The following is a 15,041-nucleotide window of genomic DNA, read 5'->3' on the forward strand; positions in this document are numbered from 1 at the left end:
GTTTTAAATTGTTGCATTTTTATGTTGGTTTTTTATTGTTGTTTTAATCTACCAAGCAAAGTGAATTTCCATTTTTATGGACAAATAAATTTCTTGAATCTTGAATCTATATAAATCTATCTATTATTACTATTATTATTTTGAATCCTGAATTTGTCCGAGATTTTTCGGTAATGTCAAGTGTGCCAAGGAAATAGATGGTACTACAATGAAACTTTCATTTCAATATTGAACACAAATAATATTAAAAATTCAAAGCAAAGTAAAACTGACTGGGAGAGGAACTCGAACAAGTTGGTTGCTTAAAATATGTATACCACATTTAAAGAAAGATGAAAAAATGTTTATTATTCCCAAACTGGAGAGTGCTGATTACACCAGAGAGTTCAATAGCAAGGCAGGGATATAAAGTAGCATGTGATAAAATTGGATCAAATTTACAGTAGTATAAAATATCAATCATAAAAAAACGCTATTTTTAAAAAAAGTATTAAACAACATCTTTTTACAAATTATTTATTGTCCTCGTGTCTAACTTTTAATCTGTTAAGATAAGATAAGATAGTCAGTTGTTTTCACTTAAGTTTCTGTGAATGTTTTGTGTCATTTTGAAGCTGTGAAAATGCTTCCTGAATTATCTTTATTTTTGTTGGGGTTTTTTAAATGGATATTTCATGGCCTTTTTTTTTTTGTATCACTTGAAACATTTGCATTTGGCATTATATATAGAATTATTGTTAGTACTTGTCTCTGGCAATCATTGTATTTATGTGTTTATAGTTATTTTTATATTAGAAAATGTTTTTTTTTTCATTATTATTTTTGAAAATACAATTAGATGACAGGTGTTTTAAATGTTAAACTAAATTTGTCTTAATGTTTATAGTTTCAATAATTATAGCCATAAAATCATAAATTACCAAAGTATAAAAAAAAAATCTAAAAAATAATTATTGCGGTTTAGTAATCAAGTATATAGCAATAACCTCATAATGGTATAACTTGTTATATAACATAGTTGTTACTATTCTTGCCTGCTAATCAAATGTCCCGGAAACATATAGATAAAAAGTGGAAGTTCCTTTTATTATATCCCTAAAAAGCCTCTGGAAAAAGTGAAGATTAACTTTCCTAAATGATTCTGACTGTATCAATTTAATTGATAAACTAAAGATTTTTAAAATATTGGAAAAAATGAAATTTCCAAATATCTTGGAAACACGAATGGAAAAATGTAAATTCCTTTTATCATACCCATAGAGGAAACCCCTCAGTGAACATTAATTTTCTTGAAATAATTATGACTGTATAAATATAAATATGAACCAAGATTAATAATTTAGAATAAAAAGTAAAGATATTTGAACAAAGAAAAATGTAAATTTAACAAATATCAAAGAAACATAGATAAAAAAAAGTAGAAACATTGATGTTGATCATATCTGTAAAAAGCTTCTAGAGAAAGCAAAGATTAATGTATAAATTTAAATGATAAACTGATTTTATTGCAAATTTAATATTACAAATTAATGCACATATTGCATAACCATATTAGATAGGCTTGCTATCCGCTTGTAAATTATATTAATTAAGCTTTAAACAAATTAGTTAATAGTTTGTAGGCGGTATTAAGACCAATAATAGGCTACAATTGCACAAACAAACCCATTACCTTTTTTTTCTCTTTGTTAAATGAGCGGACGTGAATCTGTAAAGATGAAATTTGTACTGTAATCCACACTCCCGACTTGTTGACTTTGTTTATAGTGTTCAATCAGGGACGTACCGTGAAATCCGAGGGGTTGAAACGGCAGCACTTGATGATGTGTTAGAACTGAAATAATCATGACTTTGTTATAAATCTTTTTTGTCCATTTTCAAAAGGGCACATCCCTTCAAGGGGAAGTGGTACTGCACCTATGGACACGTTCCTTTTGTACACCCTATTCATTTTTAATAATTAGACAGAATGTTTCTACATGGGTATTGAAAACATTATCAAGTTAATTCATGCAGGATGTATTTAAAATAAAAATACTACTGAACTATTTATCCATAGTGGAAATATAATTTTTTCATCATTAGTTTCCTCTGGTATTGTATCTAAAGTAAAGTATCCTAGGCAAAATACATTAGAGGCATATAGTACATAACACACACTATAACCGTAACATATTACAGCCATCACATGTGATACATATGTGACACTGTATTTCTGAATTTGATACTGGCATTGTGGAGACACATTGCAGAGAATCCGGTTCTTGGTTCTTATTAGTCCTATGTATTCTCCAGAACTGGAATATGCTATAACATTTCAGAATCATTTTTCAAACATCTAACTACAATATTTTTTGTTTAGTGCATAGATTGCTTTACATAAGATTTTTAATTATAGTTTGTATTTTATGTGTTACATGTGTTCATTGTGTAAGCCATTGTAAAATTATACATGTTGGTAAAAGTTCCAGTTGTTAGTTTAGCTTTAATTTGATATTTATTGTCAACATTTTAATGAATGCGTGGGTGGTACTATATACGTATAGCATTTGTTTAATGTCGAAGGCCTTTCCTTTAATGTTTTTAAATGTAAAAGGTTTTTTTTTTCGGTGGAATAGAATCCTGTCTCGGATATGTACTCATTATTTGATCAACTGTTGATACTGAGGTCTAGGCATTTATCAGTCTTTTTACTTTGGTCTTTATTGGATCTATTATTTTACACTTATTTACATTGCTTATTACAATTTATTCACTCTAAATATAATTTATTCACTCCACAAAATTGATTTCACTCCATTCAATTTGTTCACCTCACTCTATGTATTCACCCCTCTCAATGTATTCACCCCACTCATTTTATTCACTCCACTTAATTTATTCACTCCACTCAATATATTTACTCAGTTCAATTTGTTCAATCTAATTATAATTTATTCACTCCATAAAATTGATTCACTCCATTCAATTTGTTCACTCCACTCAATGTATACATCCCACTGAATTTATTCACTCCACTCAATTTATTCACTCAGTTCAATTTGTTCACTCCACTCAATTTATTCACTCCACTCAATTTATTCACTTCACTCAATTTTCCAGTGAATTTATATATAAACTATTTTTGTGTCAACTTTGTTTACACTTTATAGATAAAATTTAATTAAAGATTGTCATCTATGAATTAATTTTGTTTATCACTTCATACATCAATTGTAAAACTGTACTTTGTAGTGCCCTTGGTCTACTGATTCTACAGATATTGAATATAGAAATACATGCAATTTAATATCAAGTGTTAAGCACGCATAATAATTTAATATCTAAGTACAGTACAACTGAATTTCATGGTTTAGTTTACAGAAAAATATTAGTTGATAGAATAAAAGATATTATGAATAAATTCCTACTTTTACTTTATACAATACTTTATACCTTCAAGTTAGTTTCATCAAACAGTTGTTATGGTTTCATGTACCAATTATTTCTAACTTACCTGGTTAGGTCATCAACCTACCTAGGCCAATAAACAGGGCCTGAAAGGGCTCAACATGTCCCCTTCAGCAGACCCTCTTTTTATGAAGCTGTCCTGTTAATAAGAAGCTGTCCTGTTAACAAGATTAACCAGTTTATAAGAAGCTGACAAGTTTTAAGAAGCTGACCAGTTTATTCAAAGATTGCCTGTTGAAGAAGCTGACCAGTTTATAAGAAGCTTACTAGTTTATTCAAAGATTGCCTGTTGAAGAAGCTGACCATTTTATAAGGAGCTGACCAGTTTTAAGAAACTGACCAGTTTTAAGAAGCTGACCAGTTTATAAGAAGCTGACCAGTTTATAAGAAGCTGACCAGTTTTAAGAAGCTGACCAGTTTTAAGAAGCTGACCAGTTTTAAGAAGCTGACCAGTTTATAAAAAGATGGCCTGTTTAGGAAGCTGACAAGTTTATAAGAAGCTGACCCGTTTTAAGAAGCTGAACACCTGTTTACAAGCAGCCGACCAGGTTATAAGCAGGTGACCTGTTTATAAGAAGCTGACTTGTTTAAAAGAATTAATAATGGAGTTGTAATTATGTTCCACTGTATCCTCAAACCATACAATAATTAGCATCAATTCTGTCAACCACACTCTTGGTACAAGGCACTCGGTCTAATACGACTGTGTTCTTCTTTCCGATACTAAACCTGGATGGTCTTTTTCTACTGGTTCCTCCATAATTTCAATTATAATCTGATAAAATAAGAGGCATCATTAACATCATCAATTACACCTCTCTTCTTGTTACATGATCAACGCAAATACAATTTTAAGCCATTTCCTCTGTGTCTGGCAGGATGGTTTGTATTGTGGCCTGTGTAATTTCTTTTAAAACATTTTTGATTCATGTAGATTTTGGTCTTCCTCTTGGTCTTTTGCATATATTTGTTTTTACCCATTGATGGGCAGATCCAAGGGTAGCACTTGGGCATGTATGCCATCCTTATGAAATTCCTATTTTCTATATCTATTTTTGACAGACTGTTAATATTATTTAGCACTCTCCCGTTTGTAAAGCATAGGTCCGATCTAAAGTTATTGTTATTTAGTAGCTTTTTAATTTCAAGTATACCTTTTTGAACAGTTCTTATTGTTTCCTTATTGACTTTTTCCATCAAGATTTTCTTGTACATTGTGATACAGTGGATGTTATATTCAATTCTATGGAATAAATTAGTAGAAGTATATTTAATTTATACAACATACTTTTTGAGAGACGGATAAGAATTATAGTTATATTTTGTTGAAACGCTAACAAAATGTATACCATATTTTGTCCACATGTTATGTAACGACACAGCATTTTTATTACGATTTAACTTGATATTTTGACTTTGAAGATTAAATTTAGAAAAAACGCAATATTGGATTACCTGCAGTTATTCATGTTTCATAAATTCTTACCTTTTATAGACATAAATTTAATATATACATATAAATTTATGTTGTTCGTGTACACTGTATTTCCTTTCTGAACTTTATATACATTTATACTCACTAGGGATCATGTGAAAACTATTATAATGTAGTTACTGCAGTAACTACATTTTCTACTGCATTAAAGTATGATTTTTTTGTCAATGTGGACATTTATTAGACAGTCACTGCAATAAACCATGTGTGTGTGTGAATAGTAAAAAATATTGGTATTTAAATAATTGCAATAAGGCCCATTCACACTAGGACGATCGATCGACGATAAATATATAAGCATGCATTTTTTTTAAACATAAAACAAAAGAAATTAGAAAGGGTTTCGTTCTAGGACTATAGGATAATCATTTATGCTGTCTTTGATAAAAATAATATTTTTAAAATTCCAATCAAATGACGTCATGATACCTAAAAACAATAAAATCGTTGTATTGTCACGATATTATTCTCTTACTAATCATGACGTCATTTGATTGGACATGTGAAAATATAATTTTCATCAAAGGAAGCATAGATGGTCATTCTATAGTTCTAGAATGAAAAGGTTTTATATTTCTTTTATTTTATGTATGAAAAATGCAAATTATTGTCTATTATCGTCGATCGTTATCGTCCTAGTGTGAATGGGCCTTTAAATAGGTAAATAAGAGTAAATAAAATGTAGAAACTGCAGTAGAATGATTTTAACATGGTTCCACAAATCATGAAATCTCTTTAAAATAGTGTTATATAATAATATCTACTCCAATTTTAAATTTCTGTTTCAACTAGTAGCAACATCAAATTACAATTAAGACTAAGATTAATATATTATAATAATAATAAAAATGATTGCATAACATTTTAAAAAAATGATTTCCCTCTTTGGCTTGATATATAACACACTTTCAAAATATTAATTATAACTTCCAATTATTAAAGTGTCTTTAATTCCAGACATAAAATACAAGTTTTAATACGAGAATGATGCATTGAGTATTGTATACAGTATGTTTTTGTTGCCAAAATATGTTTAAAAAGCTGATCAGTTTATTAAGCTGTACTGTTTATAAGGAGCTGACTAGTTTATAAGAAGCTGATCCGTTTATAAGAAGTTGACTAGTTTATAAGAAGCAGACTAGTTTATAAGAAGATGACTTGTTTATATGAATTAATAATGCAGTTTGGAATTATTTTCCACTGTACCCTCAAACTATAAAATATTTTGCATCAGTTCTGTCAACCACACTCTTGGTACAAGGCACTCGATCTAATACGACCGTGCTCTTCTTTCCGATACTAAACCTGGATGGTCTTTTATTATTGGTTCCTCCATAATTTAACATAGAAGACGTTAATAAGAAGCTGACCTGTTATTAAAAAGCTGACTTCTTTATATATTTATTTTCTATATTTTATTTAAAAATATATTTTTAAAATATAGCTTTAGTGAGTGTTATAAGTTTCTGGAAGCACAGTTTAGCAATAGTTGTTCGAATATGAAACAATATTATATAGTATAATGAAAAGCATGTTTGAAATATATTGTTAAATATGAACTAAAGTGCCTCAGTGCTTATCTAAGAAACATGTTTAACTGCATTTAAAAACATGCTATGCTATTCAAAATAACATTCAATAATTAAGTCTGTACTATTAACCAAACAAAGTTTAAGGAAATATAAAGGTAATGAAGAAAATGAAAAGATTCAATGATTTTTTTTTGTGAGAGATTTGGTGTGAGTGTTGTGCAAGAAGGCAAACACTTTTTCTTGATACATTTGTAGAAGATTTATCATGTCATAAACATTTATTTTATTTGTAGTTGGAAGACTAAGTCCTAATTTCAGTCGTACAATGTGTTATGTGTTACTCTTATTTTGAACATATTGCTTGGTGAAATTTAAATTTGTTTTTATTTGTCTGTTTAGGGTTGACCAACTATCATGTGTTTAGCACCTGTTAGATCTTTCTTTACCTTTCATATTTGTTTGTTTTGTGTTTAGATGAAAAATTGAGTACATAAAAAGAATAAATATTGTCATAATCATGAACTAACCTTTAATATTTCATATTTCAATTCCAAATTTATTTTCTCTCTTCTGGCTTGCGAGCTTAATCGACTCTTTAGAATTCCAAGACATTTTTTTTAACAAATAAGTGGAACGAAATTTGATCGATTAAAGGAGCTGGAGCTTGGTGGTGTAGTGGAGCTGTAACTTGGTGGTTAACCTGCTTTTCTTCCAATCCAAAGATCCAGGGTTTAATCCTCACCTAGTTCCAGATTCTACGACTCTTTCAACTCCACTTCCTAACCCTCAAATGAGACTTAGTTTCTAAACATGATAAATTGTAATAACAAAATAGTTTATCCATCCTGTAATTGGCAACTTGCTGTTGAGTGCATATGGAATAACAAAATAAAAGTTGTATAAACTTTTTATAGAAAATATATAATCACAGATACTTATTGTTCATTTATTTTAAATTCTATTTGTTTTCTTTCCTTCAACCCTCCAGCATCTTAAGGTATGTTTACTGTCTTGAATGTTCAATATTCCTTTTTTTTTCTGCTTGCTTTTGTCATTGTTGGTTTCCATTACGATAAATTTATAATTGAAAAGTTCAGACATTCAGTAAAAATTAAAATTAAACTAAAAAGTGATTGACTAAATGCCCCCATATTTTTTAAGTAGTTCTGAATATAAAGCACCTCTCTTTAAGTTTTTCTTTTAAATATATGACAGTCAAGTAAGTGCTTATTTCTATTGAAAAATTAGTACTGATTTTTTAATACGGCATGCTCTCAAATAAGTGCCACTTTTAGATGCTATTAAAGAAGTAATGCTTTTTAGTATATGTCACACTCAGATTAGTGATGGTATTGACAAAATAATTCTATGAATATGTGATGCTCTCAAATAAGTTTTTAGTCTTTAGAAAGAGCCACACTTAGATTAGTGATGCTTTTGAATAAGTGATGCTTTTGAATAAGTGATGCTTTTTAATATGTGATGCTCTCAAATAAGTGATGCGTTTGCATATAGTGCTACTCATAGATTAGTCATTGAAGAAATGGTGCTATATGAATATGTGATCTCTCAAATAAGTTCTTTATAAAAATGTTTGGCCAATCAGATTAGTGATGCTATTGAAGAAATAATGGTTTCAAATAACTCTCAGACTAGTGATGGTATTGAATAAGTGTTGCTATCAAATAAGTGATGCTATCAAATAAGTGTTGCTATCAAATAAGTGATGCTATCAAATAAGTGATGCTATCAAATAAGTGATGCTATCAAATAAGTTCTTCTTTTTAGTAAACGCAACTGCCAGTTACTGTGAAAAAGTTATGTTGCTATTTTAGAGTTTGCCTCTTTTAGAGTATGTCTTTATTTTGAGTAAGCACTATTCTTGACTTAGTGCTTCTTTTTAATAAGTTCTTTTTTGAGTATGTTTGGAACTTATATGTTTCTTCTGAATAAGCACAACTTGCAGCTTAGTGCTTCTGTAAGTCTTTAAATTTCTTTTGAGTAAGTGTCACTCTCTCAGCTTAGTCCTGGTTTAAGTTAGTTTCTTCAACTAAGTGCTTCTTTTGAATAAGTGCCCTCTCAGCTTAGTGGTTCCTTTAAGTATAGTGTCTCTAAAAAAAGTACCACTAACAGATTTGACCTTGATAAACATCTCTTCGTATAGGCGTCATTCTCTTTCAGCTCAAATAGAAAGTTAATAAATACTATTTGTAATAAATGAGATTGTTCATATCTGGTATTACAATATCAAATAGTATAAGATAATTAAAAATAATATTTACTAGTTTAAATGAGATAGATTTATAGACTAGTTTAAATAAGATAGTTAATTTATTGACTAGTTTAAATAAGATAATACATTTATTTTATATATTTGTTTATTTAATTGATATATTGGATAGTCTTTATATCAAATATTATATTTCTCCATGGTATATTAGATAATTTGAAATATAATAGTTGACTAAGTTTAAATAGATAGTTAATATATTGACTAGTTTAAATAAGATAGTTAATTTATTGACTAGTTTTAAATAAGATAGTTAATTTATTGACTAGTTTACAAGATAGTATGTTAATGTATATAAAGATAGTTAATTTATTGACTAGTGAGTTTATATTAGTTCATGAATCATGATTAAATAATGATATAAAAAGTTTTTTTAATGAATATTTATTAATCAATGTTTTCATATTTTATACATAGCATATTATTTTTTTTTCGTTTTTGCAAGGGATGTGTATTTTGATTGTTTGTCTTGTGTGTTTTTAACATGTACATGTTTTTTTGTGTAATTTTTTTCTAGTATGTAGTAGATTTATTTTAGCTTTTAATTTAATGAAATAGATACATAAAAACAATTTTAAATTAGTCTAATTTTGCAAATTTTTTCCTTACATTTTTAATTTAATATAATTTGAACTAAACTTTTTCAAATTTACTATTTAGTAGTTTAGTTTTTAAACTGTTATTTTGTAATTTTTTATTGTTTAAATGTATTTGTTTATGTTTGTTTGTTATTGTACATAACCATACTGCAGGTGATCACAAGTTAAACATACAGTATATGACACTGTATTGTATAATTCTCCTATGATACTGGACATACAGTACCATATGTGGAGATACAGGTTACGTATATCTCAAAACTGCATAAAATAATTCCAAGTCATTACTCTGTTTACGCATCGCTGATTCGGAAACATTTGTGAACATATTAATATACAGAATTGATGAAGAAGATATGCCTTTCTTAGTAGTACCGCTTAGTTTAATTTAGCATAGCATTGGGAAATTATAGTTATGAATTTCTTTAATACAGTTAGTTTGAGAAACTAGAATGTTTATTATTCTGGTAATGTATGAACATTTCTTTTATTTTCTCAATTGATTGTGTTACCACACTGTATTTATTATAAACAATTAATCAATGTCTATTTTTTGTCTAGCTTACCTGGATAAACCAACAATATCCATTGCTCTCCTAAGCAATGATATAAATACATAAATCTTTGAATATTTCTCTACAGTAATGAACTATTCTACCAATTATGTCATGCATTTATATTTGTTGCCAGTTTATCTGGATAAACTGACAATAGCCCTTGATCTTCGGAGCAATGATAAAAATAGATAAATTTTCGAATATCCCTCCATAATAGTGGCCTAATCCAACATCAATGTCATGCATTTCGGTACCTCTAGTTGTCTTTATCATTCATATTTCAGCTAAAGAACCTTAGAATGGAAAATCTTAAATATTACTGACTTAATTGTTATATACAAATCAAATCACCTGATTTAATCAATTGATCTTGTATCATCTTGGTAAAATTAAATAAAAATGTAAAACCTTAATTGATGACGTTTTGATTGTGAAATTAAAGAATTTTCAATGAATATGATTTGTCAAAAACAATTTTTCTACAAAAGCCTGTAGCCATGTAGCTTAGATTTCTGCAATATCCTTCAGATCATTTTAATTATGTATTTAATCAATTCCCCCTCTTAACTTGGATATGATAATAATAAGTTATTTATGCCTTGGGCTTATATTATAATGGATTTTTAATATTTTGAAAATAAATATTAAATCAATAATAACAAATTATTGTCTATTTATACAATAATCAGACATATTAGTGTAGATTTCTTATATACTTCTGTATGGTGCTAATATGCTGCATATTACAATCAGGCATGCATTCCAAGATTGTCACAATCCTTGTGAGTTTATGCACTTTATAGAAATCAGGATTTTACAATAATTATTAACCCATTCCCCCAAAAAATTGGCCGATACTCTACCTATAGAGAGAGAGAGAATTTGTACTTATGTTCGTTATACACATTTTACTAATGAACACATTCATTACACATATCGGACTGGGAATGTGTAAATGTAGCTAAAACTGTCTCCTATAGATCCATATCGACCACAAATGACGTCGAACATCTCAAAGGCTCTACTTTCTCAGAAAACTCAAGTAAATTAGAGTTGATAACACTATTTTAATTCTATTTTATCAAAGTATTATTCAAAGTATTCTATCTTTTAGCATTGGATGTTTTTATGGTAACTTTACTGAAAATGATAAGAAAAATATTGAGAGACCACGTAAAATTGCACAAAGTATTATTAAAGCTGATCTTACGCCTTGTTCATTTATCTATGAAAAGAGTATTCTAAAAAAAGTAAACAATATTATGAAAGACCCCACTCATCCGTTACATTACTGTTATAACTTAAATAGATCAGGCATTAGGCTACGACCTCCAAGAGCAAATCTTTGTAGAACTAGAAAATCCTTCGTTGTAAATAGCATTCATATTTTTAATTCTAATGTAAGACGTTAATGCAATTTTTAATAGTTTTACATTTTTAACAGTATTTTTAACTTTTTATCTTGTATTTTTAATCTGTTATAATACTGCACGTTTTTAAATTGTTGCAATATTGTTGTTTTAATCTACCAAGCAAAGTGAATTTTGCATTTTTATGGACAAATAAAATTTCTTGAATCTTGAATCTTGAACTTGAGAGAGAACTGGAGAGATTCCCACTCTTGGGCGGTTATTACTCTGAGTGTAAAGTAGGTGAAAATCTGACCTTTATAGTTTTAGTGGAGGTGTAAAAATTGAGGAGTTTTTCCTTGAATTTCAAGGATAAGATGTATTTAAATTTAATGAATATATAGTTAAATTTTACTTTAATTTCTACTGGCAGGAATTTACTGTCAGAATAACCTTCATTTTTTTTTCCATCAAAACGATTTACTGCAGTATAACTTTTGTGTACTGCAGTATAACTTTTGTGTACTGCAGTATAACTTTATGAAACAGTCATTACAATATACAGTGTGTATAATGATACACCCCAAAAGAACTTGTTAAACAATTGAATATGTATAATGTAATTACTACAGTAACTGCAGTAGATTCATTTATGTACATGTTGGTCCCTATAGAGCTAAAAGTTAAAGGAAACAGAAATTTTCAGTGAATGGCCATCATCATCATAATAAAAAGTTGCAATAAAGCCATTCTAGTCAAATAGAAAGGAACGTGCATTTCTCAATTTACTTCTAGGTAAAAAAACTCCACTGCAAACATATGTCTGTAAATTACAACGATTTATCACTAATTGTCATCTGTCTTGTTCGAAAGCAAGATGATAATTATCATTATCACAGTGCATATTAATCTACAGGAATTTGTTTAAATGTATTAACATAGAAATCTTGATGACAACAGAAGCTAAAGTAACTTCATTTGAGAGTAAATTTATCATATCCAATTCTATTTTCTCTTTCCTCGATTGATTCCCCCGGGTCTTGCTTTTATACAGTTTGATTCCAGTTCTCTGTAACACGCTGGTTTGTTTTATGATTACATTGAACGAAGTATTGAATTACTTTAATGGAATCGAGTTGTTAATTCACGAGTCTAAATTCCGCAGATTTATTGAGCGTTTGTTTGCAAGTAGCTTCAGTATACTTTAATGTGTGCCAGAATATTATATAACCAGTTGCTTTTTCCAATTTTAAGTATTTTTTTTTATGGTCTATAATTTTAGGTTTTTAGGTCACAATGTTTTCACCTGCTAATAAAATGTGTAATGTGAACCATTATGTTTGTGGGGAGGCTCCCACCTAAGGGCATAGTTTATGGACTATACAATTTATGGAGAGGGGTGTTCAATGAAAATGTCTACTTTTCGAGGTATATCTCGCTCTTCAAGGAGAAAGGGCTATTATCGGTTTATCCAGGTAAGCTAGGCACAAATAGACTCGGATTAGCCTATGTAGTCCAGTCTGTTTGTAGAATTTGTGGTGCCTAGCTTACCCGGATAAACTGACATTAGCCTATTTCTCTTTGAGGAAAGTGCTCAAATATGTTTAAAAAATCAGTCTTTAGAAAATCAACAGTGTTTTGAAGATCTATTTAGCTGTAGCTTCCATAAAGAACTTTTCTGATCAGTGCTATAGGATCCATAAAATAATTTAGTATTTTGAAAAGCAAGTTCTTTTGTGTGGAGTTTGGTGGTTTTGATACCATGGATCCTAACATCTTGTCAGATATCAGGATTTTTTGTGGAAATGTTCAACAAAACTCCCAAAGAGTTTGTTTGTGTACAATATCTTGGTTGTTTGTCCTGCGAATTGGATAGCTATCACTCTGGAAGACAGGTTCACTTGGCAATCCTTGATATACTGTATATACTAAGACTATACCTTAATATATTATTATATATGTTTGTATAAGTGTCATATGTATTGTTACGAAAAACAATTGGTACAATTTTTCAGTTTTAATAGATAGAATTACTATTGTTTTTGCAAGTTTAGAAAAAGATATAACTCATAACTTCTTTTAATGATAATACAATTAATATTCATAAGTATAATTTGCATAGACCAGAAGCTTTTAGTGCAGAATCACCAGAATGCACATTCTATGTACAGTATTAGCCATCATAATCCTTATCAATATATGTTAATTAATACAGATTATTCAGCAGTTGTTTTTAATACCTATATCAGATAAAATAAATTGGCAATCAGAAATTGAATTATACTATGGACTAATGAATTAGTTATCACATAAAAGCAATCCATTTAACATGACCAGATTTTAATATATATGAAAGACCCCGCAAAGATAGTCTTTATAATTGATTGTGTTTTTTTTGTGGATTCAATATTTGATTATTGATTTTTCTTGTTAATGTGATATTTGCCCTGTGTGCCATTTCTTGGTAACAATATTTATTGTGTTTACGATCATACTTTCATTATTCATTAATTTAGATAGGCAATGATAGTAGGCGCCATATGATTAATATTTTGACGGCAGTGGTAATGATTTGCATATGGATGTCAGTACTAGAGACTTGGACATAGTTTACCTGGATTTCATGCATAGGTTACCTGGATAAACCAACATTGGCCTTTTTCCCTAGGAGGGGAGAAATTAACTCTAAAAGTGATACACATCCTGTATCGTCCATGAGCCATTGTTTGTGTTTTAGTCTATTGCGTTTTTAGCTTACCTAGATGAACCGCATAGGCCTCTTCCCCTTCAAAAGGGAGAACATAATTGAAAAGTAAACATTTCTTCCTGAACTCCCCTCCAAGACATTGGTATTTCCCATAAGCCACGCCCTCATGTGGATAGCAGTACTTATTATTGGGACCTCCATGTGTATTTCCGGTGAATTTGAGAATTGTTGTTTTTGTTGTGCATGTTTTTGATAATATAAATCAATATTGACAGGGCATATCGAATCCAGCCAATCGTTAACACATTTATTTGTATGTGGGTGACATACACATATCCCCATAGAACAGATTGGATGTTGATTTCTGGCACAGACTACACTTTCTCCATTTTTCTTTAAATCTTCCACTTGTTTTCAGAGAGTTTTGCCACTTTATAAATTCATAATCATTAATACCTTGCAGTAAATAATGGAGTTTTTCCCGATAGAAATTTAGAAATGAAGTATTTATGGCAATATTTCTTGAAATGATACACTTTGTTTAGATGACTTTTATGATCATTATTGTGAATGATACCAATGATGAGGAAAATGCATTTGATATTAAATCCTTAAAAATACTGATGTTGCACATTACCAGTAATTGTTGGATGATTTTTTATATTATGATTTAAATACAGTTGTCTTTGATATCAGTTTGATTCTAAACAGCTATATTCTGCAAAGAAGTAAAGCTATTCATCAATTTTGTAGAATATAGAATGTAATATTAAGTAAATCAGTGTTAAAAAGAAATGCTTTATAAGGCTTTTCAAAACGTAAAAACTTTTACATAATAAACGAACATGATCATTCATCAACTTTTGTTTGATAGCATTTTGAGTGGAAAGTGATTAATTTAGAACTAAGTTGAGATCAGAGATCGCAGCCTAGCAGCAATTAAGGTCTAAGCAACTTGGCTAAACTTTTATTGAGCTATGATTATAGATGTTTATGAAGGCATGGTGAGATATGGTGTTAGCATGCCACACGTTTTGTAACCTTCTTGCGGTGTCCTTCTTT

The 15,041-nt window shown here is 29.3% G+C and overlaps 1 protein-coding gene across 1 annotated transcript in view; it reads left to right on the forward strand.

The window, feature by feature from the left end:
- The window catches only part of LOC140058774 (potassium voltage-gated channel protein Shal-like), a 93,237-nt gene that overhangs the window by 45,353 nt on the left and 32,843 nt on the right, over nucleotides 1-15,041 (forward strand). The window lies entirely within an intron of this gene.

This window comes from Antedon mediterranea, chromosome 9 (assembly GCF_964355755.1).
Source record: "Antedon mediterranea chromosome 9, ecAntMedi1.1, whole genome shotgun sequence".
Classification (NCBI taxonomy): Eukaryota; Metazoa; Echinodermata; class Crinoidea; order Comatulida; family Antedonidae; genus Antedon; species Antedon mediterranea.